Source organism: Rhincodon typus, chromosome 19 (assembly GCF_021869965.1).
Source record: "Rhincodon typus isolate 14 chromosome 19, sRhiTyp1.1, whole genome shotgun sequence".
NCBI classification, from domain to species: Eukaryota; Metazoa; Chordata; class Chondrichthyes; order Orectolobiformes; family Rhincodontidae; genus Rhincodon; species Rhincodon typus.
The window spans coordinates 31,048,008-31,075,643 of NC_063350.1; the positions used below are offsets into that span (position 1 = coordinate 31,048,008).

Below are 27,636 nucleotides of genomic sequence, written 5' to 3' on the forward strand. Positions count from 1 at the left end.
ACATTTATTTGAAAACCATTCAGTATGTGACAATATCAATGTGAAATCCCAAGTAAGCTAATGTTATAGTCACATGTGTGGCTTCAAAATCCCAGATCCATAAAGACAATGCCATCCAGTCTTGCACTAACAATGTATTCATTATAGAAAAAGGGGTCACTTTTCGAAGATGTACTATAACCTAAAAAACAAACCAAGAATCAAACCAAATTGTTGCCAGGCCAAGATGTAAATTCATGTCTCTTGGAACAAAATCTTGAAGTACTGGTCAGTTCTGCAATGGAACAGGTTTCATTAATTGGGAACAGCATTACACATAAACAACAACACTCTTTTCTCAGAGGATTATTACAATTACTCAATCTAGAGGCTAATGATGGAGAAGAAACAACCCAACCTGCCACACATTTCTGCAATTACACGAACACAAGACCCTCCAACAAGCACTGTTGGTTTAATGGAGCCAGCAAAAAAGAAAAGAAAGCTCATCAATTTTATTTTGCATTTACAAATCTTGTTATAGTCTTTTCAGGCTAACTTTTCAATATTGATGTATCAAATCTAAGACTTGGGGAGAGTCAGGAGACATAAAGTAAAGAAACATGGTTTGTTTTATTAAGAAAAAATAATCTAGATGACTCGTCTGTGAATGCATAAAACTGTTAACCAGTGTTTACGAGTGGGGGAGTAAACTTGGGGAGTGGTGTTTTGTAAGGATGTTAGGACCTCAGAGCCACTTAATATCATGCATAATATGTGTTCCAATTACTTCTTACCCGGATAACCAACCTTCCCAGAATACAACAGGCACTCCCCTTCTGCCAAACACAGGCTGATTCAGTGGCACTCGAAATGGCTTGTGTAACAAATTTTGTTATCTGCACGTGAAGCACCCAAAAGTAGTGTAACAGTGGCAATTGGAACATGGAACATGACAGGCCCTTCGGCCCACGATGTTGTGCCGAACTTTTACCCGAAACGTAAGGTCTATCTAACCTCCACCTCTACCTTATACTATCATCCATATGCCTATCTAATAGCTGCTTAAATGCCCCAATGAGGCCGACTCCACTACCCTCTCCGGCAATGCATTCCACGCCCCTACCACTCTGAGTAAAGAACCTACCTCTGACGTCTCCCCGATATCTAATGTCATGGAGCTGTTCCTCACTAGGCATAAATAGTATCGTGTGGGTGGAGTTAAAAACATTTACAGAAAAATGTACAGGGAAGCATGTGGAGTAGACCGACTCACATTGGAGAGAAATTTTAATTGCTAGCGCATGCATTTTGAACATTTTTACTTCATAATAATTGTTAGTTATAATTAAATGTGGGTGTTATTCTTGTGAAATGAAAACTTATGCTTAAGGAAGCTGAGGTGAAGTTGTCTAAACCGCTTTATTGAAAGAGTGTGGTATCTGCATTGTGACACTTTGATAATACAAATACTCAAGAAATTCATGACGTAATACATTGCCTTGCCTTCAGTACAATAATAATAGCATTGTGCATGCATGGTAACATGATGGCTTCAATGTAGCTCACTGCTGCTTCCGAGACAGCATATTTGCAGTGGCAGTGAGATAGATCTTATAAAAACTAATTTGATCATTTTGATGCCAATTGCTCAATATCCATACTATGGGAGCTGGCAGCTGAAAACCAATATAAAAGCAACTCACCTCTCAGTGGTTCATTTTCAGAGAGACACGGGTAATTGTCCCAATGTCATTTTACATCCAATTCCAACACTGGCACATTAGTCCTGCAGTCAGTCATGCTGTTGCGCTTCAATTGTACCTGACAGAAAGGAACTGCAATGCAGTATGAAATACATGAAATAGTAATATTTTCAATGCTGGAAAAGCTTAACTCTTAGCATAGTCAGACATATGGCAAAATTCTAATAGAAGTGTATATATTGTCAATCAATGAGTTTGCTAAATATGTCATTACTTCCTTCGATATTAACACATAGGACCAATTTTAGAGAATGTGTTGATAGTAGCAGATTATCTTATTTTCAGAACAATTCTAAAAGACTTATCTAATATTCTGTAGTATTGCTGGCTCCCAAGATCAAGTACATAACGCTGATTTACTAATATACCCCAAAAAGTAATTACTTACTATATCTTCATTGCCCACTCAGCATTCTTTTGTGTCAAAACTTTAATTTGTTTATAATCAGAACTGCATTAAGTTGGTTAATAGGGTAAATACTATTTTACTATCTAAATAAAAACAAGAGAACTTGGACTCAAATCACACACACATCAAAATTAGTGAAGCTTTACAATAGACCTTTGGAATTCTTTGTGTTTATTGACACAGCTTAGACCATTTCTGATTGCAAAGGTGACACTTACTAGCTCAGACCAGACATATGTAAGCCATATTTCACATTACTGAAATGTGAAGTCAATGTCTATGTATTTAAGCAAATTCTTTCAGCATTCAGGAAGCCTTAACATTCTAAACTAACGAATCAGCACATTGACTCCTATTTTCCACACGATCATTCTCAGCATTCCTGTGCTTTGCAATATCCTGGTATTCTGCACACTTGGAATTATAAGGTTAGCTCAGTTGGCTGGACAGATTGTTTGTGATATAGAATGATTCCAACAACATAGACTCAATTCCTGTACTGATTGAGGTTACTATGAAGGTTTCTCCTTCTTAACTTCTTTACTGAGATGTGGTGACTCTCAGGTTAAACCACACTAATGAGACAACAGCCTTCTGAGACTATGGTGACTTTACGTATTTGTAATGGGTAAACAAATGCTTATAAAATATGTAAAGAACAGTTGTTTCATATATTCACCACTTGGCATTTTCAAATATAAGAAGCGTGATTTTTGAAGATTAATGGTAGAAAAAATAATATGTTTATCTCCTTGTCTCCCACTCATCTCTTTCAGATTCTCCATATCAACGTTGAACTTGCTTCAATGACTGTCAGGGACTTGATTATGTTGCTGCTCCTCCCAATGCAGTACTACATCAAGACTCCAAGTTATTCAGAAGTGACAACTCTGAGGTATATCCGCAAGATTTTCTTTTAACAAAATTCCATATTATGTTACATTAGCTACCTGAACTTGCACTTGAGTCATGGTGTTCATAATGCAGGTATTACAAGGCATCTTTAAGTAAAGCCATGTTTATTGTGACCATTTTAAACTATAGAAAATGTAAGTGGATAAGTAAATGTGAAATAGCTTGTAAGATCTAATTATCAGCTTGAGACATGAGTACGAGTGGAATTCTATGTGGTGGTGCAAAATGGCAGTTTAATAAGCTGCACATTCTATGCAGCGCCTGATACATAAAATGAAATATCAGGTACTGAGAACAACAGACAGCCAATAGATACATTTTGTGCCACTACCTAAGATAAAATTTCTACACCAGAGCACCTGGTTAAAGTGGTTAACTTTTCCACACACTATTTTAAACACATTGGGTTTCTAAACTAGAGGTAATACACACTAATCAACATCCAAAAATCCAAATCTTGAACTTCACTAGTATGTTCCTGAAAACTTATTTGATTTCATGTAGCCAGTCAAGGTTGGTGGGATTACAATCAGAAAACCAGGATTTGTAGATGTTTCAAGGAACGGCATTCTGTTTCCTTCACCACACCTCGATATCCATAGCCTGCTCAGTCGTCCTGGTAATTAAACAGCTTGTTACATGCTTGAAAACTTTGTAAATGAATGTCATTTCTGATGATTGACTAGTTGCTGCAAATTTGAAGTGGCACAGATCTAACTAGAGTAAACTTAGGGAAGACCCATCAGTTTGATTGACAAGTGTTAATTACTAACAGAAACAGATGGACTGGAATAATTATTTCCAAATGAGCAGAATATAATGTCTATTTCCCTTGTCATTTCTCAAGCAGCTACATGGCAATGTGTTGCAGTGCACAGCCAAGCAGCTGATGCACCTGGACATGCCCATTACTTGCTAACACTTGACCCCCACAGCTCAGTACCATTGGTGAAGAGGGCAGGCAGAACCAGACGCAGGGAGATGCATCATCACTCTTAATAATCAGCATTGTAAACAGTGCCATGGATGGGAGAGATATTAAATGGAGTGATCAACACAGTTTGAAGCACAGCAGCTAACAGAAATCAAAGGGATAGTGATAGACACAGCTGCTTCAAATCCCACACTTCCTAGAGGTGTGTTATAATACCTTTGAGCAGGTTGTTTAAAAATATATAGATGCAGCTGGGTAGAGGACAAATCCAAATCTGAGCTCTGCTGAAGATGGCAGAGGTACATACTCTAATGGCATAATATTTAAGCAAAGGACATTCCCCATACCTCAGGAATTGTTTTAGGCAAGGATAGCCTGACTTTAAGTAACCTTGCCATGTCAGACAGTATGAAGGAATCTGCATCCAGCTTTTGCAACATGATGAGGCAAGACTCCAATAGTCTGCAACCTACCCTGAAACACGAAGGAGTCTATGGAAACATTCATTTCGGCCCTAACACAATAATTTTGCAGGACCAGCTACTTTTTTTTCTGGAATTCAATCAAACTCCAGCCTGTATTCTTTTCATGAATTGGAATACCTGAGGGATTATGAGGATAGGGTCTTTGATTGCTCCGTACACGTCCTAAAGTCTATTCTCTTCAAGATCAATGTATGTGTTGAAAGAAAAGTTGCATAGCTGCCATGCATTGTACCACAATGCATGCTGCTCCCTCTAGGAATGACAGCACATCTCTGCCTTGCGCCTCCTCAAGGTCTTGTTAAGTCACAAGGGACAATGATAGCCTTTTGCCTACTCAGATTTTGCTCCTGGTTGAATTCAAGCTAGATGACTCAGATTCCACATGCTTGTTCATGCTCTTTGGGTCTCCAGCTGAACTTCCTAGATTTGCTGCTTCTATCTTTCTTTTTCTACAACCATATAGGTTTTGCCAGAACTTTTTCACATTTTTCAAGCTGCACAGGCATCTAGAAATCTTCAAACTAGGCAGTTTCCCACAAACTGTCAAAACAATGAACCAGGCCAATTTGTTTTCTACCAGATTCGATTAATTAAATAGTCCTTCAGATGGTCTGCTATCTATACAACCAAGTTTGCTGTAATTCAGCATACCCAGTAATCCTGCTCTTTACCATTAAAATTGCTTTGAGGTCTAACCTGCATCACAGCTTTTAGATTTACATAAAGAAATGATCTGCCATTGAAAACAGTTATGCGGCTGTCCTTAACACAATTCTATTCCAAATTGTATTGATTGCATCACCAGCATTAACTGGTAACCAAGCACATTGTGAGGCTGTTACCATTCTATATATACAGGTGGGTTAATTTAAAATCATTCTTATTGTTTCTTATATGTAAATCAAACTAATTGCTTAATTGTTTGTCATTAGAGTTAAACCAAATAAACAGCTTAATTGTTATTCCCTCATTGATCTAGAATCTTATATTCAACCACCAAATACTGGTACATGATCACATGTTTACATCCAGGTCCATACTGTTAAAGGCAAAAGTTTAATTAAAGTGCTATGAACTCAACATAAAGACTTTCAGTATGACAATGCAAATAAACTAAGCCAGTCAAACCAGAGGGGTGCAGTTTGCTCTCCATTCAGTGCTAAGTTTATCTATGACAAGCTGGTTGGCAGTAAGGGTGTGATAAAGAGCTTCTGCTCCAGTGGGCTAGGGAAAAGAAAACTTCAAAAGAGTTCCTCCTACAAAGACGTGCATGTATGGAGGTGGTCAGGTGACAACCAGATTGGGTTTAGTTGCATCACTTTGACATTCCATAGGCTTCCACTGTATAGCCACTCAGACACCCATAAAGCCTGTGGAACTGTACCCCAGTGAGAGTCAGCACAAGGAGAACTGTATCCCAGTGAGAGATAGGGGAACTCTATGGCCTGCAGGAGAGAAGAGGGAAATCTTGGGAAGAAACAGAAAACAAGGATGGTTTTAACAAGACAAATGATAATACATTGGGGAGGCAGAAAATCACCTTATATTTTGGGCTGCTATGTCATGATTTCTTTTAAGAGACATTCTACTGCTGACCTCTCTAACGTGTGGTTGAAATCAATCAGATTGCTTGTCAGGAGCTTAAACTCAGGGATTCAGATTGTTTCTTCCTTCTTTGATTGAATGGTAATATGCATATACTTGCCATGTGTAATTTTGGTGGAAGGCTAGCAACAGGCATCCTCTGTCCTCCTTGAGCATTACTGTGGTGTGATTCAGAAATGACCGGTCAATGTGAGAGCTATTGGTCGGGTAAATCCACAGCTGCACCTGCTCAGCGATGAAGTAGCACAGCATTCTAGGATGCAACACTCCATCTGGATTTCTTATCCCTGAACCATTTCTTACACGCAAAGCCGGAAGTGGGTGCGAAGAATTGGACTGCGTAACCTCCAAATTGGAGTTGAGTTTGTTGTCTGGCAACTGTAGCCACCTTTGAGCTCAAGAAGTGAAAATTCTCAGGTGTGTAAGCACAGAATATAAATATGAAATGCATTTTTTTAGGGGTTTGCTAGCAGCAGAACTCAGGAATCAGTCTTCCATGCTTGAACAAACTGGGAGAGAGAGTTGACAACTCTTGCTATTCTGCAAGATCTGACCTGGCTTTCTGCCCTGTCTGCTTTCTCAGATTTGTTTAATCATTATAATTATTTCCATTTCACCAGCCTGCGGTGTGAGTCAGCACCAAGAACTGATCCAGTTATGTCTAGTTTGAAAATTGAACTCTCACATTGCGTAACCAGAGACCTAGAGACATCAGAAAGATCAAAAGAAAGAAAAGGTAAATTATACTCAGTTGATCTATGCTATCACAAATCAATGGAAACTCCAACACTTCACAGGATCCTTCATTGAAAAATGAAAATCTGCAAGGAAACCTCAATCCTTGATGATGTGTAAACTGCCTGATTGACTGATTGGCAGGATTTAGACCACGAATGTATTCTAGGATCACCAATTTAATATCAACTTAATGATACAATGGCTGATTTTACCAAAAAAAAATCCATATCAAATTGTAATGACAAATTTCAAACTAAACAGGAGTTTAAACTTCTTGTGTAATGAACTGTTTTTAAACTTAGCCTGAGAAATTGTGATTTGCCTCTGGCGATAGACTGCAATTAAAATGAAAAATTGTGACAACTTGAGGAGGGATCCACTCTATCAACTGAATTGTTGCCCACATCAATAATCACACCACTGCCTGGATATTCTGCCTACCCAAGTAAATATTCAGGTTTCAACTGTCAGAAAATACCATGTTCCCAAAAATGAAAATACCTCAGAAATCCAACACTCCACCTGGTGGAATTGTGGGTGAATTCTGTAACAGTTTCAATCATGGTTCTCATGTGGGCAGAAGTGTTGTTAAATTTGCAAATCCAACCAATGTAGCACCCTGCTCTTCATATTGATGCTATTTGTGTGTTTTTCAAGTTGGTGGCTGCTTGCTTGTTTGTGGAATACAGCATGCCTGAATATTACATCAGATGGATTTGGGACCTCACTGCTGTAGCTGAGGTGTTGTCTCCCACCCACTCACACTGATTTTCAATTGTTGAACACCTATTTCTTTGCAGCCCATGTTTAAAGCCTCACAGAGCATTTGAAATGAAGTTGCACAATTAAAAGCCCTTTTTAAATATCTGCTCCTGGAAATTCTAATTCGAAAGTTTACGATTCAGATTTTTCTTTGCCAATTGAAAATGCTCCACTGTGGGAGGCTACACTTTAATTTACTTGGCGCCAGGGTCTAGAAATGGAGGAGGTCCATGATAACATCATCTTTATGTGATGGTGATGGCATCTTTCTCCATGTGTTTGAGGCCAAAAAATACCAGACATCACTCGCTCAAAGGGAGCAAGTTACTTGATTTTTTTTTAAATGATTCCTTTGGTGATTTTTGTACTGCCTCAGCAGGATTGAGGATATATGGAGATGATATTCCTAAAAGCACAGTTCAGTAGTCAATGACTACTGCTGAGATTGTCAAATGCCTAAAAGCTTAGTTCAGCCATTATGGCATTCCCAATATTGTTTTCAGGAAGTGAAGAATTTAGTTGCTTCATGAAAAATGGGAAAATTTAATACTACATGCCACAGAATAATTAATCACGGAGTGGCCTCCTTCTGTGCTGTAATGTTCTATGATTCCATGATGTAGTATTGAGCTTTTCAATCTTTCAGGAAGCAATTAAATTCTTCACTTACTCAAGACAATATTGGAATGCCATAATGGCTGAACTGCGCTTTTAGGCATTTGACAATCTCAGCAGTAGTCATTGACATCAACTTGTTCACTTCCCAGGAATCAGAATAGTAATCTATTGTAACAAGGTGTGGAGGTGCCTGTTTTGGACTGGATTGGACAAAGTCAGAAATCACACTACACCAGGATTTGGTCCAACAGGTTTATTTGAACAAAATAAAATGTATCTGCAAGTATAAATTCACCCCCATAGATTCATGTGTGTGTGTGAGTGTGGGAGAGTGTGGGTGTGTATGTGGGAGAGTGTGTGCGTGTGTGTGTATGTATGAGAGTGTATAGTGTGGTGGGGTCACCTGTAGTGCGACATGAACCCAAGATCCCAGATGAGGCCATCCTCATGGAACTTGACTGTCAGCCTCTGCTCAGCGACTGCGTTGTGTATCCCGAAGTCCACCTTGGAGGACGTTTATCTCAAGATCCGAGGCAGAATGTCCTTGACTGCTGAAGTGTTCCCCACTGGGAGGGAACATTCCTGTCTGGCGATTGTTGTGCGGTGTCCATTCTCTCTCTCACACGCGCACACACACACACACAAACACACACACACACTTTATTTTGTTCGAAAAGCACACAACTTATAGACAGTCAGTCAATATGACATTTTATAAATTCCTACTTTACAAATAGAACCAGTCTGACTCCAAACTAAGACACAAACAGATTCTAAACAAGGTCTGACACCTAACATGCATTGTCTGACCTAAAATGTCACCTTTTCTTTACACTGATAAAACCTTTAGCTCTCTCAGGACTGTGACTTGAAAGGAATTTGGGGATTTACATATACATATTAATCAATTAAAACTGATTAAAGATTTATCAGCATCTTAGGTTGTTTAGTATATCCTCAGCAATAGTGTGAGCCTTTGATCTTTTACTTATAAACTATCTCTCTCACGAACACCTGAAGAAAGACTGAGACTCTGAAAGCTTGTGTTTTCAAATACCTGGTGTCATGTGATTTCTGACTATTGTGACAAGATAATTAGTTCCTGTGAGTGTGAAAAAATCCACTGTCAGCTTCATCGATAGGGTCCAACTGAGACGTCATGTATAATCAGCAGCTTGTTTAGCTTGGCACCCATTACAAACACCGCATTAGCTGATGTGGTCCTTAATGTTGTTGCCCATGTTTGGCCAGTAGAACATATCTGTTGCCTTCCTCAGACTTGACTCAATTTCTTGATGGCTTCCCTGGATGTGTACAATATGCTGCCTCAACTGTCAACTCACCTCTGTGGCCAATGCATCCCTGCAGCAATTGGTGTGTCTTTGATGCTCTCAGGCCATCCTTTTATCATTTCTTCTCAATATTTTCTCTGAGCTTCACAACGATTGGGAAGCTCAACACACATCAATCAGCGTGACCTTTTCTTCTAGGAGCCATCTCCATGCACAGAATTCGGAGGTATGTGCAGAAGCAAGAAAATATTACAGGGAATGGTGCTACTTCTTGGAACAATTGGGACTTTGCATCTGTTGGATAGTTTGCTTGATTTGAGCAAAGCATTTGCCTGTTATATTCAGTGCCTCTGCTAAGTCGGTGACTTCCAGAGCATGATGAGCTGCTGCTTCACCTAGAAGATGTCACATGGTGTTGTAGCATCCTTCCTTCATCAGGAAGGCTACTCTTAACAGCAGGTCTGCAACGTGCATCACACCTCCTTGCTTGTACTTACATCCAAACCATATCTCTGTAACCAGAATGACATTCTTTGCACACACTTTGGAGCAGATGGTATCAGCTTAAGGGAAATACCTTGAAATGACTTGTGATCAGACTCAACTATCACTGTCTCTTTCTAATAGGTACTGATGAAAATGCTTGCAACTAAAATGATGACTAGGTAGCCTTTCTCAGTCTAAACATAATGTCTTCATGATGGTGTTAGCAGCCTGAAGGCCAATGCAATTGGTTGACTTTGCTGCACCAGGGTTCCTCCAAGATCTGTCTCACTGCTGTTGCACTGCAGGATGACCTCACCAATTAGGTTGTGGTATTTCAGCACAGGCATTGTTGTCACTAGTTTAATTTTATTTTTGTTTTAAATTTTAAATTATTATTTTTGCTGCTTGTTTTTCTTGCCCTAATACCACTGCGTTTCCTTGGCATGAGTTGCTGTAATGGCTCACAAATGACAACAAATTGAGCAAGACTTTTGCCAAATGGATAAGGAATTCACAAGTCATCTCACTGCCTTTGCATCTGATGGTCAGTGCTTTGCTGCCACATTCCAGATCTCAACTATTTGGATTCCGGACAAAGACCTTTTGCTGGTTGGAGTTTGGATATTTTCATAATTGTAACTTTTCTTGTTCAACTTCAGATTCATCTGGTGAGTTCTGTTCAGTAGTCACACTACATTTTGAACATGGTCAGCACTAGCTTCTTTCATTGTGTCTTCGTATCCATAAACTTCAGGACGATCATTTACTATCTAATGTTGTCTGCATTAATATTTTTCTGGAGCAATGGAACTGCCAAATATTATGCATGACCATCTGTATCTCTTAAAGGGCATCCAGAGTGTAGCTGCTTTCATCAAACTTCACTTGGCACTCTCATCCTTTGCAACCAGCATGGTGAAGATTTGTTAGGTTTGCAAGTTGTGGCACAATTCCTTTAAAGATTGGCATGGCGTAGTGAAATCTCTTCAGGGCTTTATTTGGGTGAACATATCCTCTCAGCTTTCCTGGTTGTTTCACTGCTACCATTCTGCTAGTCCAAGACATAGGAATTGTCATTTCCTTGACAATTCCCTTCTTTACCAGCTCTTTTATGCTGGCCCCAAGTTGAGATGAGCAGCATTTGTTTATGATCTATGATCGAGAACTCCAATTCCTTTTTCATGTTATTGCAATGAGCCCACAGAGTAATCTGTCCTCTCAGCATGAATATGATAGCAACATTTGCCCTAACGTTAGTTTGGAAAGTTTCATTTTTGGATCACCTTGTTGCCCACTTCACACAGGTCTGTGAAGGAGATGACAATGCACAATGTACTCATGTCAATCTGCTAGATAATGTTTACTTGATGTTTTCTGATTGCAGTCCTCAATCCACTAGCCACAAACCATGTCTCACTTATCAAATTCGTTGAACCAATCTTTTGTATGGTGCAGCGTGATTCATTAGAATTTTCAGCTCTTGTTTCTCCAGAGGCTGTCTCTACTTGTTTGCTGGGCTTCCTTTTAACCAGACACTTGTGTGCAAAATGATTCAGCTTCTTGTCGTGAGAACACTGCTTTTCCTATGGTGGACACACCTTTTTCTCCCTTGCATAATGTTCTCTGTGGCATTTGTAACCTGCCCTTTAACTGTGATCATTCTGTCCTTGGTGTTTGGAGTGCAAAACCTGGTCTGTTCTGCCATGAACATGCTCTAACATCCTGAGTCACAACCTTGGCATGGCTGCTTATGTCAGTCGCTCTCCTGAGTTTAATTCCTCCTCTTAGAGATGTGCTCACAATGCTGAATCTCGTATGGCTAATACAATCTTGTCTTTAATCAGTTCAATTTTTGAATTGCACAATTCACAGGTTTTTGTAAATAACTTTACATATTGATTAATGGATTCTTTTTCACTGTCTGTCATTAGAGTACAAAGCCTATCTGTTCTGCCATCAACATGCTCTAGCTGTTGATTCACTTCTGCACAGATCAATTGCCCTCCTGAGTGTAAGTTTATCCTCTATCATTAACCATGTTTTCACTTTTGGATCCCTTCATCTTCATATAAAACTGTCTCTTATTAACTCATCCTTTAATTGTGCAAATTCAGACATTTCTGCAAACTGAGGTTAATGATTTTACATCTTGATCTATCAGCTTTGAATATGGACCATTAATATGTCACATTCAGTTGGGGCTCAAAGCATGTTTTCAATGAATTTAAAATCTCTGCTGTTATTCTGCTTCTGAGAGAGACTTAGGAGTGGCAAATATTTTGAAACACAGTCTATACCCAACAGTGCTTTTTTTCGAAGTGTTTAAGAGGATAAGAGTGGCAACGTCATTCAATAATTAGACAGTTTTGGTGCAACCAGATTACTGGGTAAAGTTTTGAGGGTGTTTGTACATATATGTCTGAGGTGAGCTTGGGTAGAAATATCTTTATTCTCTAGATCTTAAAAGAATGATAGATAATCTCACTGAGGTGTACAATATTCTCAAATGGCTTAACAGTACAGAGTCTGAGGTTGCCTTCTGTCACTAAAGAATCTATTAGTAGGTGTTAAGGTTTTGGAATAAAGGGATGACTATTTGAGAACAACATGAGGATAGATTTCTTCAATCATATTGCTGAGTGTTTGGAATCCTCTAGCTGAGAGGGCAGTGGATGTTCAGTTATTGAGTTTATTCAGGTTAGAGAATATTGACCTTGAACACAAAGGCAATCAAGGAATATGGGGATGTGGCAATCAGGGTAGAGTTGAATAGAATATCAGCCAAAATGTTATTGAATGATGAAGCAGGTTTGAGGGACTAAATGATCTCCTTTTTTTTATTTTTTATGCCCTAGCGTACTTAAATTGAGTGCAGCCAACTTAACTTCCACAGGCAAGGCTGTGCTAACAATGAGTTCACTATCGATACCTGTGCTCAATTTATACAGTTAGTCTGCTTGGTTAAAGCAAATTTGCCTGTAGAATTATTGAGTGGCCAGGTGGCAGGAAGTTTCCTTTTAGAGTGAAAGTTTCTTTTCAAAGTCTTGTCTTTGGTGCCTTTCTACTCACTCCATAATTGCATTGCCTGAGGCCACTTTGGTTTGAATCTGCCTTGGAATTACTCATTCCCATTTATTTAGTTAGCTTTTATATCAAGAGCTTTCCCTCAGCTCCAGCCATTACTATTTATATCAGCAATTTTCTCTAACCAGCACCATAGAGATATAGGATGTGGGGCATATGTCGTACTTAAATTTCCATCCTTGTATTCAGGGGCACAAGTAGCATGTAAAATATATGCTCATCACCATGAGACAGACTGAAATAGAAACTCCAGAGTACCAATATGGGCATACTCAAATTACAGTATTTCTCTGGCACTAATTTAGTTTGAATTCCTGTGTGTAGATACCAAATGCTAATTCTGAATACACTGTAAGGGAACAGCAGATTCTGTATGACAAACTTTCGCACATTTCTAAAATAATTAATTGACCAAAATTAATTCAAGACATTGAAATAATTTATTTTAATTGCTTGGTTGTACAGAATTTAAGTATTGCTATGAAAAGAGACGTACTATTGAAGCTTTAAGCCTTGCATTAATCAGGCCAGAATTGTAAGAATACCAAATTTCAATGGGGACAACAATTTATGCTGCATAAGAAAAAGGTGCCGATTAGTTGGGAAGTGGACTCTGATCAAGGTGTTTCCAAGGAAAATGCACTAGACAACAGTTCTTCCCTTCTTTAAGGCCACTCTATAAGCCACCCAGGGGATCCTGATGGCAAGCTGCGTCTGCGTCTGTGTCTGTGTCTGTGTCTGTGTCTGTGTCTATTACTTAATCTTGAAGCAACAGCCTCTCTTTCAGCTCCCGAGCTTGAAAAACTCTGACAGGCTCATCTGCTTCAAGAGCTCGCCCAACACCCTTAATTTAATAGACAGCCTGTCTCCAAGCCAATTAAGGGAGGAGCCCCTTTAAAATCCCAATTAGTGGTTATTCAGCCTGGATTGGGTGCAGCACCTGGTAACAGTCTTAATCTGTGTTTCCCACCCCTGCTGACCAATTGGTTTTCTTCAGAACTGGGACAAAACATGACCCAGTTTTAATATGAAAACTCCTCAGCCATTTGTCTGCATTACCCTGATCCATTTAAATTTACACTTCTTTTTGGAAATCTTGGATTTTTGTCTTCGGCAGTGCTGAATTTAGTAATAGGCTAATCTTAAGCATTGGCTGTGAAAATATCTAGAAGACAATTCAATCCAGTGACAGACTGAGTCCCACTGGAATTTAAAGGGTCAAGTGAGTGCATCCAAAGCATGCCCAGAATTCCCTACCAGTCATATAGTCTTTTATAAGTGAATGAATTATACTTACTTAAAAAAAAATTACCTCATCTTCAGGCTCAGAACTCTCAGTGGGAAAACTGAGCATCATAAGCTTTCTAAGCAGTTAGTTCTGCCAGACTCCCATCCAAATTATGGCTGAAGTCCAAAGGAACTGCCGAGGAAATTCAGTCCTGTGTACAGTCACCATAACCCACGGGTACCACTCCTCCAACTTTCTTTACACCCTACATCATTACTAAACAAGTTGAGATTTCCTTTTTTGACTTTCCTGACATACTAGATCATGAAGCAATCCTGTTTTATAATTATCATTTTTGGCCCTTAGTTGAGTAATTTCAATTCATGTTTGGCTGGCTGAAATTTTCCATCAATATAATTAGCTTCTTTGCATTTGTTTTGCTTCTGTGTTTAACCTTTAGTCTAATCCAGTGATGTGTAGCAACACTATGGTAAGGATGCTGAGGACTCATTGAGACCAGAATAGGAGACAGTAAGAACTAAAAATAACCCAGCTGGCAAGCTTTCAGCTTCCCCAACTCTATCCCATCTCCAGGACATTTTTGTGGAGATGAGTTGTGTTTGTTATGTTTCACAGTAGATCAGTTTATCTTTAAGAAGTGCATATGTCTGGATACCTTTAAGAGACATATTCATGATATCAACACTGTCTGAACATATGATCTAAGGGTATAAAAACTGTATGCTCTTCTATAGTAACTGAATAATCTAAATCTAGCTCTGAAACTACTATATCTGTTAAACTCATAATTGTTTTTATTAACCAGCGCAGCAAGTGTCTATTGGATCTTTTAATACCACAATATTTATGCCCAGTATCTTATGTTATGAGTGATTGCATAAGCATCACTGCATCAGGTAACATACACTTCTGAAGGTAAAACCTTGTATGTGTGTTCTGCAGGGGGCTGCATAATGGTGTGATGAGCAAAATCACAATGGGTAACTTCTGTCCCCTGTAATCAGCCTTGTAAGAAAGCTGGACACTCAATTGTCAAAAGTATTTGAGAGTGTTCCAGAATGTAGGAGTCGTGGCAGCTGCCAGGATTGTGGGCAAACACCTCCAGGAAGTGGTAATGATGATCACAGATGACCCACACATTAATATGACCCTGTTAGTGCCATGTGTGGGTAATCGATGGCACCCTGTACCCAGCTCTGTTCCCAAATCCCACAACCCGGCTGCACCACTGACTTTGTCTTGGGGAGTAAAATGAATTGGTGTGATTTTATACAGATGGTATCGGTCACTGCTCTGATGTATTTGTTGGTGCATGACTGAGACATCCCACACAAATCATCTGTCACTCCTGGAAGGAGCCAATAGCATGAGTGTTCAGAGCCACTGTCACCTTCACAGCTACTGAGAGAGTATGGCCTCCCACTCCTGCAGGTCCCAGCCCAGCATTTGGCACAGTTCCATCATCATGTCCCTGGACATGCAGAGCCCATATTAGTACAGCACCTCTCTTAACTCCAGGAAATAGAGGCAGAGACAAAAAGCTCTGGGCCTCCTGTGCACCCCACACATCCTGAAGGGCTCTGTAGCAGTTACATGTCCCTGTTGGGACATACTGCTACTCCTGGGCTTAGCATCTGTCCTGGTCCTGCTATATTTGCCTCCATCTTAGGAAGGCAGCCACAGGAACCACCATCCCGACAGTGGCAGGGCTGTCAGTGGAATTTACCTATGTGGGCTACAGAAGGAGTGAGAGAGAATATTCAATGTCTGTAGATTGATTGCTGGCAGAGCCTGCTGATGAGGGCTGAACACCACTTATCATGCAATGCGATGTGCTGTACCCAGATAATGAGGGCTACATCTCCATTAACCACCCAACTTCAGGATCAGCTTGTGCAGCAACTTGGCAAGGTGTCATGCCAGCTGAGTGACCATGCAACGTCATTAATAAAGGAGTGTGTGCAGTGCTTTGACACTCTTCCCATCCCAAACCCAACCTCTCACTCCATTCTGCAAAGACCATCATTACATTTCTTTGATGAATGAGGCTGTGATGTTGTGTCGCTCCATCAACGCCCTGGGAAGTCGCATAAATAATAATTCATCTTAGGCCCGTGTAACATTCTTACTGCTAACCTCAACATCATTGAAATGCTCATATTCAATTTTTAAGCACGAAAGGCATTTTGCAAATCACCTTTGACCAGCATCCGATCCTTAAGTACTTGCGCTGCTGGCTTTATAAACAGATGATAAAATGATTGCAAATTAAATGTAGCTGGGGTTTGCAAAATGCTACTTCATGTATTTGTCCCCTCAATGCTGTAGCATCCAGCAAACAGGTATCCCATGCTTTCGCTCACACTGACTTACCCCTAGGGGTTGTCCCAGCGTTTTTCGAGCACTCTGCATCTAGTGAATGGCAAGTTGTGGCAGGGAATACAACCTTCATGGCCTATTTTATCCTGGAGTACCTCAACAGTCCTTTCCCACCCACCTCGCCCATATGGAGACCCACCACGATGACCTTTGCCTATAACTGTTCTCCCTGCCCTGAACACCAGCATTACACTTTAATAATTCTCACCCTGATCCACTATGCTCCCCTCATGCAGGCTACAGTGGTGATCACTGCCACTAACCTGATCTCAAGAGGCCTACCGTGCCATTGACACATTACTTGACAATCAAAGAAGTATGAAGTCATATTGGCAGGCTAGCAACAATTTCATGCTTTATTTGCAGCCAATACTATTGCTGAAATCAACAACATGCTCCAAACCAACAAAATCTGTCACAGATTGTTTGTTATATCTACCCAAAAGCTGTTCAGCTTTTCTTGAAATCTGTAAGGCATCTAACAGCATACATGTCTCAGAATGGTTAGACAAGTGGTCGCTGGCAGCGTCATTTTTTTGTCTCCTCTGCATAAGTTGTTCCGGAGATTTTAGTACCTTCTGAATTGATGTTACATAAAAATGCAGGAGTGCAATGCAAAAACCTTGTTTTGTTGCTTGATTCTTAATTAACATTGATTTCACACTGTGTACATATGTTTTGTAAGATCATTTGACTGTGGATAGTTAGATGATGATGTGAAATGGGTCACTTCATGCTTAGTATACACATTTTTAAACTAATATATTACAAGCCTAACGAGATGAATTGAAGGAAGCCAACTGAGATTTTCCCCTGTTGATTTCCAGGGCATTGCAGGTGTTGGGGACTAGCATAGGTGCCTGGAAGCACCAGCACTTCAGGCAGGCTGAGAGGCTCTCTTTGTATTGCGTGAGTGGCAGAAACAGATCACCGTTAGAAATGTTCCGAGCACCCTCGTCCTATCTCATTCCAACACGTGTGGCTCAGGTACAAAATCTTCTTTTTAAAATTTCAGTTGTAAAATTTGGAGATGGACACATCGATTGAAATGCCCTTTCACTTTCTTAACCTCCAGAGTAGTCCAGCAAAACCTAATTCAAATTGGTCATTTGTCCAGCACTTATCTAAATAAGCCATTCTATTGAAAGTCAGACTCTGTTTCAAGTTTTTACCGGGGTACCAGGTAAAGTAATATGACTAAAGGACAGAAATCAATTAAAATAATAGCAGACATTGCAACAATGACTCAGCAGTTATGGCAGCATCTGTCGGGAGAAATAATGTTCATATTTCAGATCGGTGACCTTTCCATTAGAACTGGATAAATTCAGAGATATATGAGGTTTTAAGGAAATACCAGAAGACTGAAAGGAGAGAGGCCAGGTGGAAAACAAAAAGATGATCTGTGAAATGGTTGAAAACAGGAGATTGTAAATGGAAAAGGATTGATGGTGCAAGGTTAAGGGAAATGGTAATGAGGTAAGGCAAAAAAAATACGAGAAGAGACCTTTTTTTTATTTATATATGAGATGTGGTTCTTGCTAGCTGGGTATTTATAATCCATATCTAACAGCTATGGAGAAGGTGATGGTGAGCTGCCTTCTTGAACTGCTACAGTCCTTGATGTGTAGAGATACCCACAGTGATATTAGGAAGGGAGCTCCAGGGTCTGACTGAGTGACATTGAAACAAAGACAATATAGTTCCAAGTCATGATGCTGTGAGGCTTGGAGCAAAACTTGCATGTGGTGATGTTCCCATGCTCTGTGCTCTTATCCTTCTAGGTGGTCGAAGTTTCAAGTTTGGAAAGTGCCATTGAATGCATGTCAGTGAGTTACTGCAATGCATCTTGTAGATTGGATACACTGCTGCCAATGGTGCCAGTGATAAAGGGATTGAATGTAGTGGAACAGGGTGTCAGTCCAGCAGGTTGCTTTAGTATGGATGGGGTTCAGCTTCTTAATACCTTGGCATGACTATGAACAGTTGCTATCCAAAAAGGTGTTCCATGTTACATGATCAAACCTTTTGTCATTTAGTTTGAAATTTTAATTCATTCAAAACTCACTGGTTTATACACAGTTAAAATCAGGCCCTTAATGTCTCCTATCTTTCATCTCTTTCCATCATCTCCACCTGCGTGTGTGATGTTCTCTTATAGAACATAGAACATAGAACATAGAACATTACAGCGCAGTACAGGCCCTTCGGCCCTCGATGTTGCGCCGACCTGTGAAACCAATCTGAAGCCCATCTAACCTAAACTATTCCATTATCATCCATATGTTTATCCAATGACCATTTAAATGCCCTTAAAGTGGGCGAGTCTACTATTTTTGCAGGCAGGTCATTCCACGCCCTTACTACTCTCTGAGTAAAGAACCTACCTCTGACATCTGTCCTATATCTATCACCCCTCAATTTAAAGCTATGTCCCCTCGTGCTAGCCATCACCATCCGAGGAAAAAGGCTCCCACTGTCCACCCTATCTAATCCTCTGATCATCTTGTATGTCTCTATCAAGTCACCTCTTAACCTTCTTCTCTCTAACGAAAACAGCCTCAAGACCCTCAGCCTTTCCTCATAAGACCTTCCCTCCATACCAGGCAACATCCTGGTAAATCTCCTCTGCACCCTTTCCAATGTTTCCACATCCTTCCTATAATGCGGTGACCAGAACTGTACGCAATACTCCAAGTGCGGCCGCACCAGAGTTTTGTACAGCTGCAACATGACCTCATGGCTCCGAAACTCAATCCCTCTACCAATAAAACCTAACATACTGTACGCCTTCTTAACAACGCTATCAACCTGGGTGGCAACTTTCAGTGATCTATGCACATGGACACCGAGATCTTTCTGCTCATCCACACTACCAAGAATCTTACCATTAGCCCAGTACTCTGTATTCCTGTTACTCCTTCCAAAGTGAATCACCTCACACTTTTCCGCATTAAACTCCATTTGCCACCTCTCAGCCCAGCTCTGCAGCTTATCTATGTCCCTCTGTAACCTGCAACATCCTTCCGCACTATCCACAACTCCACCAACTTTGGTGTCATCCGCAAATTTACTAACCCATCCTTCTACGCCCTCATCCAGGTCATTTATAAAAATGACAAACAGCAATGGCCCCAAAACAGATCCTTGAGGTACACCACTAATAACTGAACTCCAGGATGAACATTTCCCATCAACCACCACCCTCTGTCTTCTTACAGCTAGCCAATTTCTGATCCAAACCGCTAAATCACCCTCAATCCCATGCCTCCGTATTTTCTGCAATAGCCTACCATGGGGAACCTTATCAAACGCTTTACTGAAATCCAAATACACCACATCAACCGCTTTACCCTCATCCACCTGTTTGGTCACCTTCTCCAAGAACTCAATAAGGTTTGTGAGGCACGACCTACCCTTCACAAAACCGTGTTGACTATCCCTAATCAAATTATTCCTTTCTAGATGATTATAAATCCTATCTCTTATAATCCTTTCCAACACTTTACCCACAACCAAAGTAAGGCTCACTGGTCTATAATTACCAGGCTTATGGAAGGACATGGATGGAACAGTTGAAGATGGGGCTGCTCTGTCCCCAGATCACCTCTAATTGTGTTTCCAATTATTTGAACAGGCTGCCACCATCAGAGTGCAAACCAATTTGCATTCTTGCTCTTTCGTGGGAAACTTCTCTGGCATTGTGATTACCCAGAGAACTATCCCATTGCAGCTTCCCATTATTTTCCTGAGTACCACAGCCATACCTGCCTTCCTGGGACTAGGAAAGCTCTACCATTAATTTTGTTTCTTTCTCTCCACAGATGCTTCCAGACCCGTTCTGCATTTCCAGTTTTATGTCAGATGAGTGAGATCACAATTTGCTTGATCATGGTAAAGTTGAAGAGAGAACAGGTGGCAATACAGGTCAACTCATAGTTAGCAACACTTGAGAATTGGCAAAAAGTAATGCCTTTGTAACAGTTACTGATGGCTAGTACTTAAAAACTGTAATACATTTTACATGGTTTTTTAGGAGTGGGGCAGTTATAATTTTCCACGATCAAATGGAAAGAAATGGAGACTGATGAAAGCCAGTCACTTTCTAAAGATTTCCACATCCACTGATGGATTCTTCCAACTCTTCTTTTACTATTTTTACATGTGAACCTAAATTTTTACTTGTATGTGGCATTACCTCAGTTTCAGACATTTTTCAGGCTCTCTCCTAGATTGTAAAAATTTGCCTTTAAGGTAAGAACAAAACAAAAGAACAAAACAGAAGTACAGCACAGAAACAGGCCCTTCAACCCTCCAAGCCAGCACCGATCATCATGCCCAAACTAAACTAAAAAACAAACATTCTGCCCTTATTCGGCCCATATCCCTATATTCCCTTCCTATTCATGTAACCATCCAGATGCCTCTTAAATGTTGCCAACATGCCTGCTTCCACCTCCTCTTCTGGCAGTGTGTCCCAGGTTCCTACCACTCTCTGCACAAAAATTTTTTCTCGCACATCTCCCTTAAACCTTCCCCCTCTCACCTTGAACTTGTGTCCTCTTATAACTGAAACTTCTATCAGGTCTCCTGTCAGCCGCCATTTTTCCAGTGAAAACAATTCGAGGCTTTTTAACCTTTCCTCATAGCCAATGCCCTCAACACTGGGTAACGTCCTGGTAAATCTTCTCTGCAGTCTCTCCAAAGCTTCCATGTCCTTCTGGTATAGTGTGGCAACCAAAACTGCACACAATACTCCAAATGTGGCTTAACAAGCGTATTGTATAACTGCAACATTGTTTGCCAAATCTTGTATTCTGTGCCCTGGCCAATGAAAGCAAGCATGTCATATGCCTTCTTAATCACATAGGCCACCTGTGTTGCCACTTTTAGGGATCTGTGGACTTGCATGCCCAGATCCATCTGTACGTTAATGTTCCTAAGGGTTCTGCCATTTACAATATAATTCACACTTAGATTTGATCCTCCAAAATGCATCACCTTGCATTTGTCTGGATTAAACTCTACACGCCATTTCTGTCTCAAAGTCGCCAATCTATCTACACCCTGTTGTATCCTTTCACAATTGTCAGCACTATCAGCAACTCCACCAATCTTTGTTGCAAAATTTGCAAACTTACTAATCAGACCACCCACATTTTCCTCTAGATCATTTACATATACTACAAACAACAGAGGACATAAGACTGATCTCTGTAGAACACCACTAGCTACTAGTCTCCGTTCTGAAAAACATGCTTCCACCACTACCCTCTGTCTTCTATGACCAAGACAGTTTTGTATCCATCTAGCCAGCCCACGTCGTATCCCATGTGGTTTTAGTTTTTGTACCAATATGCCATGGGAGCCTTTATCAAATGCCTTACTAAAGTCCACATAAACAACGTCCACAGCCCTTCACTCATCAATTATCTTTGTTACCTCTTCAAAATATTCAATCAGGTTGGTGAGACATGACCTTCCCTGTACAATCAATGCTGCTTGTCACTAACTAGCCCATTTTCTTCCAAATGCGCACATATCCTGTCCCACAGTATCTTCTCCAAGAGCTTCCCCACCACAAACATCAGTCTCACCAGCCTATAATTTTATGACAGAATCTGTTTTGGATGTCGTCAATTACACATCCAATATTCAATGGGCCTGGGCTAAATGTTGCGTCATGAACCTTACCGATGCAATCATACTGTCATTATTGTAGTAAGAAGTGATATTTGAGGGCACGGTGTGAAATCCGCTTGTTTTGGAAAGGGACTTAGTTGATTCAGTGATCTCTCATTCTTCATAATATTTATTCTTGGGATGTGCAGATCATGGACAAGCCAAAAATTATTGCCAGAAAATGGGTGGCCTTACTACTAGAATTACTGCAGATTCTTGGCAGTGAATGTCTTGCTTTTCTCTGTTACAATATGACTGGGTTATTTGCTATACCACTTGAGTGAGCAATTAAGAGTTAAGCACATCTGTATGGGATTGGAGTCACATTTCTGTCAGAGTGGACAGGGGCAGTGGTCTTTCTCTATTGAAGGGCAATACTGAACCAATAGTGATTCTACAATAATCCAATAACTGCACGCTCACTTTTTGCTGATAGCAGATATTTTCACTTATGCAGAGATTTTGGTTTAGAAATGTGTTTCTCCTGATTTTTGCAGCTCAGGAGTTATGATTTGAGACCTATCCACATTCTTTCTCACTGAGGTGGGCAATATTCAAAATTCATATTCCAGCCTCATCTGAATGATTGTAGCCCTAGCTGGTTCTACCCCCATCTCTCCCCATCTGCTCATTGCTCCATAACACTGCACCCAGCAGGCAACCCCACAGCTTTGTTTAGCAATCACCTGGCTTCCTGTCTTAGGTGCCAAAAGACCTGTCTCTCCTGGTGGTCCTGTTGACTGGTATTGCCTCCACAACAACTTCTGAGGATCTCGGTGTGGAGCAAATTCAAGGGGTCAAGTGGCCTGCTCCTAATTCAAATTTCCTTAACAGCAAATGCTTTCAATACTGGTTCTGTCCTGACGTTCAAAACATCTGCTTGTGCTCCCAGTTTTGTTTGCTTTCTTACACATGTTTCTGTGTTCTGTGCCTGGAAGCTACCACAACTGTTGACTGCTCTGGACTGCAATTCCCTCCCTCCTGGCAATGGATCACCGTTTAGGAGTGTGATTCTAGCTTCAAACTGACTCTGATATGAGCTTATGCCCAATTCCACTACATTTCAGACAGACCTAGGAAAATCCAAGTCCAAGAATCAACTTTCAATATATGACCTGAGGAGGATCCTTCCTTTTGTTTCTTTGTGTCACATCAGGAAATAATAAATTAGCTGATGAGAGAACCTGTGCTGCAAATTGCTCATCCACTAATTCTCCAGCTCACTAGGACAAACAAAACACAGAACAATTTTAGGAAGCACTGTTGTGTCTATCATTCAACATCTGTCAGAGCTGGCATGAGCAAAGGAAAATGTTACTTTTGCCACTGAGCAACTGCACAGCTGGTATAATAATGTGAACAGTCAATTGCCTGTAAATGCTTTCATTTTTAAGTGATCAAAGAGCATCTGTTCTTTATCAGTAGGTATTGAAATGAAATTCTATAACATACGTAAGATGCTAAAGGTACTCATAGTTAAATTAAAGCATTCCACTATAAAGTGATAACGTCACAAGAGAAGTTACTGATAAAGCAGGGTTAAGTTCATTGATCCTCATTGTGTGAAAGTGTAAACGTGAAGAACAAATCCAAGATATGATAACAGAAAAATGTTGAAATGCATTGTAAAATTGAATGCCAGGAATGGAAGATACAAAGGGCAGAATCTGCTTGCTCTCATTGTTCAAAAATATGTGGGACTATTTCCAGATCTTGACCCTAGTAATTATGAGTTGTGCTCTCTGGAGTGATTTTACCTGAAGTGGCCACTGATCAGACTGACTCCCGGACCAGCAATCAAGTTGCACAGTTGGGCAGGTCAATGAGATAGTCTGAAATTCTGGGTAGCTGGCAACCCCACCAAGAGACATGGGCACTGCCCATGTAGGAGAGAGACCACAAATGGAGGCAATTCTTTCAAAGAAATATTAAATAAACTATAGCCATAGCTGCCAGCTGGGTCACAGCTGTGGTCCTGTGGGATCCGAGGCTCTGTGAGAGATGAACTCGCTGTTGGAGACCTTGCTAGGCCCTGCAATTGTTGGAAGGCTGCCTGGAGGCTGTCAGTGTGGGGCCTGTCCACTCTCTACTCAATGGTATCACTGAGTAAAATTTATCACAATCAGCTACCTTTTTTTTATTCCTTCACGGGATTTTGGTGTCACTGGCTAGGCCACATTTAACTCCCAGAGGGGCATTTAAGACTGAACTGTATTGCTGTGGGATTAGGACACCAGACCAGGTAAGGATGGCAGATTTCCTTCTCTAAAACATATTAGTGAACCAGATATTTTTTAAAGCGACAATTGATCACTGTTAAGCAAGCTTTCTCTTTCCAGATTTTTAATGAATGCAAGTTTCACCAACTGCCATGATGGCATTTCCCCAGAACATTAACCTGGGGTTCTGTATTACTAGTCCAGTGACATTACCATGATGCCACCCTCTCCCCTTGGTTAATGCTGCTATCACACTGGCTTTCGGAAGGGTCCTCAGAGGCACTAACTCCATGTTGGGTAGAAATCCTGGCACTCAAATTTTAAAAATTCCCTGCTCTCACACCTCCAAAATGATTACTAATAAGATTCTACTCAAAATTAGGAAAATATTGAGGAAGTTAAGGCCTGTGGCTAATTGCCAACACCCAAAAGAAGACTGGAAATCTCTAGTGGCAAACTTTGATACAAGTACAGTTACAAATTGAAAAGACATTTAGACAGGTACATGAACAAGAAAGGTTGAGAGAGATGTGGGCCAAACACAGGCAAATGGAACTAGTCTCGTTATGACTCTATGCTGATAACTCAAAATGGACACAAGTTGAGAGATATGCTTTCATAGGTATAAATTAATAGATGTTCAGAAAATTGCTACTTGTGGTCTTACCTGAGATGAAAGAAGCTCACTAACATATTGGCATAGACATCACTAGAAGACTGGCTTTACATTCCAGTCTTGTTACAGTCTCAGCTTGGGCTTGTCTATAGCTGTACAATTTTGAGAACAATAACTTAAGATGGGGTCACAGATGTCATTCTGCCCTGATTTTAAGCATTGCTGAGTCATGGGACTGTGTGAATATGTTTTCTCTTATTTTTAAGACAGACAATGCAGAGCATTTGGGTTACAAGATTAGGAAAAATTACTTCCAGTGACCCATGGACCTTGTAGTAGAGTGACCTATTAGAGGTTAGTAAAATATTTTCGTAAATAAAAACAAACATTGCATAAGCTGCAGCAGCTGGCTTTTTATTCACTATTGATTGTGCTATAAAATTTAAAAAGCAGTACATGAATTAACCTGTTCAGCGCTGACTATCTATTCTGCAACTTTTTCTTTCTATTGATTGGCAAGCATCCACTATTATACTCTGAACAAGAAACTGTTTTGAATCAGAACATTTACACTGATATCATCTTCGAAACAAACTATAAATGCTACTTTACACTTTGTCTGCGCAGGCTCAAATATTCAGTCAAATCTTTTAGGACTTGGAGTGATATTGGCTATGGTGTGATTTGTGGCAGGTTCATACCTGACATCCAGGGAAGCCATTCTCGATGTCGGTAGCATCTCATGCCGTCTTTTGGGCTTTTGCCTAGCAGTGCGGCAAGTGTTTTGCTAAGTAGTGGTGAGTTGTCAGTTAAGGGGGATTATTGCTGTTGAATGCCTTGTTAATAGTTCAACCAATCTTGTTAATATTTAGCTTCCTTTCTTACCAAATATGCCGAACAAGCCAGAAGTGAGGAAATCCCAACATGAAAATGACAGCATGTACCTGGTGACTTCAGCTTGCTGTTTTTTTTCCAAAGGAACTCCTTGTTGCTTAGGAGCAAACAGCATCTTGTGGGCACCAACTGCACTAGCCCTCATTCATAGACATTGGCACACTGGCAGACCTCTTGGCCATCAGGGCAAATCCTCTGTACACAGGTGGGATGCTCAGAAAACACACAGCTGCATTGTGGGGCAACTAGCATTGAAAGGCTGCTGCAAGGACATTTTGCACCCATGGACAGGCACCCAGCTCACAGAATGGACCAGGCTGCATCTCAGAGCTGCCTGCTCACTCTCTAAGTGATCACTCACTTAGCGTCTGCTTGCATACTAGCAACCTCCCTCCCTTGATGATTAAGAAGGCTGCAAGTACAGCCAGTATCAATAGCAGCGAGATCACTGCCAGAAGGAATGAGGGAGAAAGCGGGGCCATTTACAGAGGTAAGGACAAATGCAGTGACAGGGGAAACTCAAAGGTATAGGAGGGCTGAAGTGGGGTATGTCCCACAGAACCAGAGGACATGATAGACTGCAGGAAAAGTGTTATGGCAGTGACCACCACCATGTCCTCCACAAGGGGATCATAGAGGAGCTGGGTGGGCAATGGGATGAAGTTTAATATGGTGGGTCCCCATATCAGGGGCTGGATGAAAATCATCTGCTAGGACAGAGTTTGGGGAGTCAGGAGATGAGTTACTCACTGTAGTATTCCTAGCCTCTAACTGCTCTTAGAATAAAAATCATAGAAATCCTGCAGTGTGGAATCAGGCCATTTAGTCCATCAGGTCTACACCGAACCGCCAAAGAACATCCCACCCAGACACACATCTCTACTCTAGCACCTAGAATACCCGGAGGAAACCCACACAGAGATGGGGGGAATGTACAAACTCCACACAGACAGTCACCCGTGGGTGAAATCGAACCCGGGTCCCTGGTACTGTGAGGAAGCAGTGCTAACCACTGAGCCACCGTGCCGCCCCACCATGCTCTTGTTGCGACTGTATTTATATGGCAAATCCAGTTGAGTTTCTGGTTAATGGTAACCCCAAGGATGTTGATAGTGGAGGATTCAGTGATGGTAGCACAACTGAATGTCAAGGGCGCAGTGGTTAGATTGTTTCATGTTGGTAGTGGTCATAGCTGGCATTTCTGTGGCACGAATGTTACTTGCTGCTTGTCCAGGCTAATTGTCCAGGTCTTGTTGCATTTGAACATGGACTCCTTCAGCAAATGAGGGGTTGCAAATGCTGCTAAACATTAGGCAATCATTGGTGAACATCCTAATTCTGACCTTATGATGGACGGAAGGTCGTTTATGATGCAGCTGATGATGAAAGGACATGAGACACTAGCCTGAGGAGTTCCTGCAGAGATGTCCTGGAGCTGAGATGACTGACCTCTAACAACCACAACCATCTTACTACACCAGGTGTGATTTCAACCAGCCCACAGTTCACCTCCTAATTCCAATT

At 40.8% G+C, this 27,636-nt stretch overlaps 1 long non-coding RNA gene across 1 annotated transcript; it reads right to left on the reverse strand.

Annotated features, from left to right (window-relative positions):
* On the reverse strand, positions 1–27,058 carry LOC125485461. Its single transcript, XR_007264182.1, has 3 exons — positions 25,920–27,058; positions 1,686–1,817; positions 1–274 (listed from the first exon to the last, which is right to left on the reverse strand). It is a non-coding gene; the product is annotated as an uncharacterized LOC125485461 (long non-coding RNA).
* Positions 27,059–27,636: the final 578 nt, after the last annotated feature.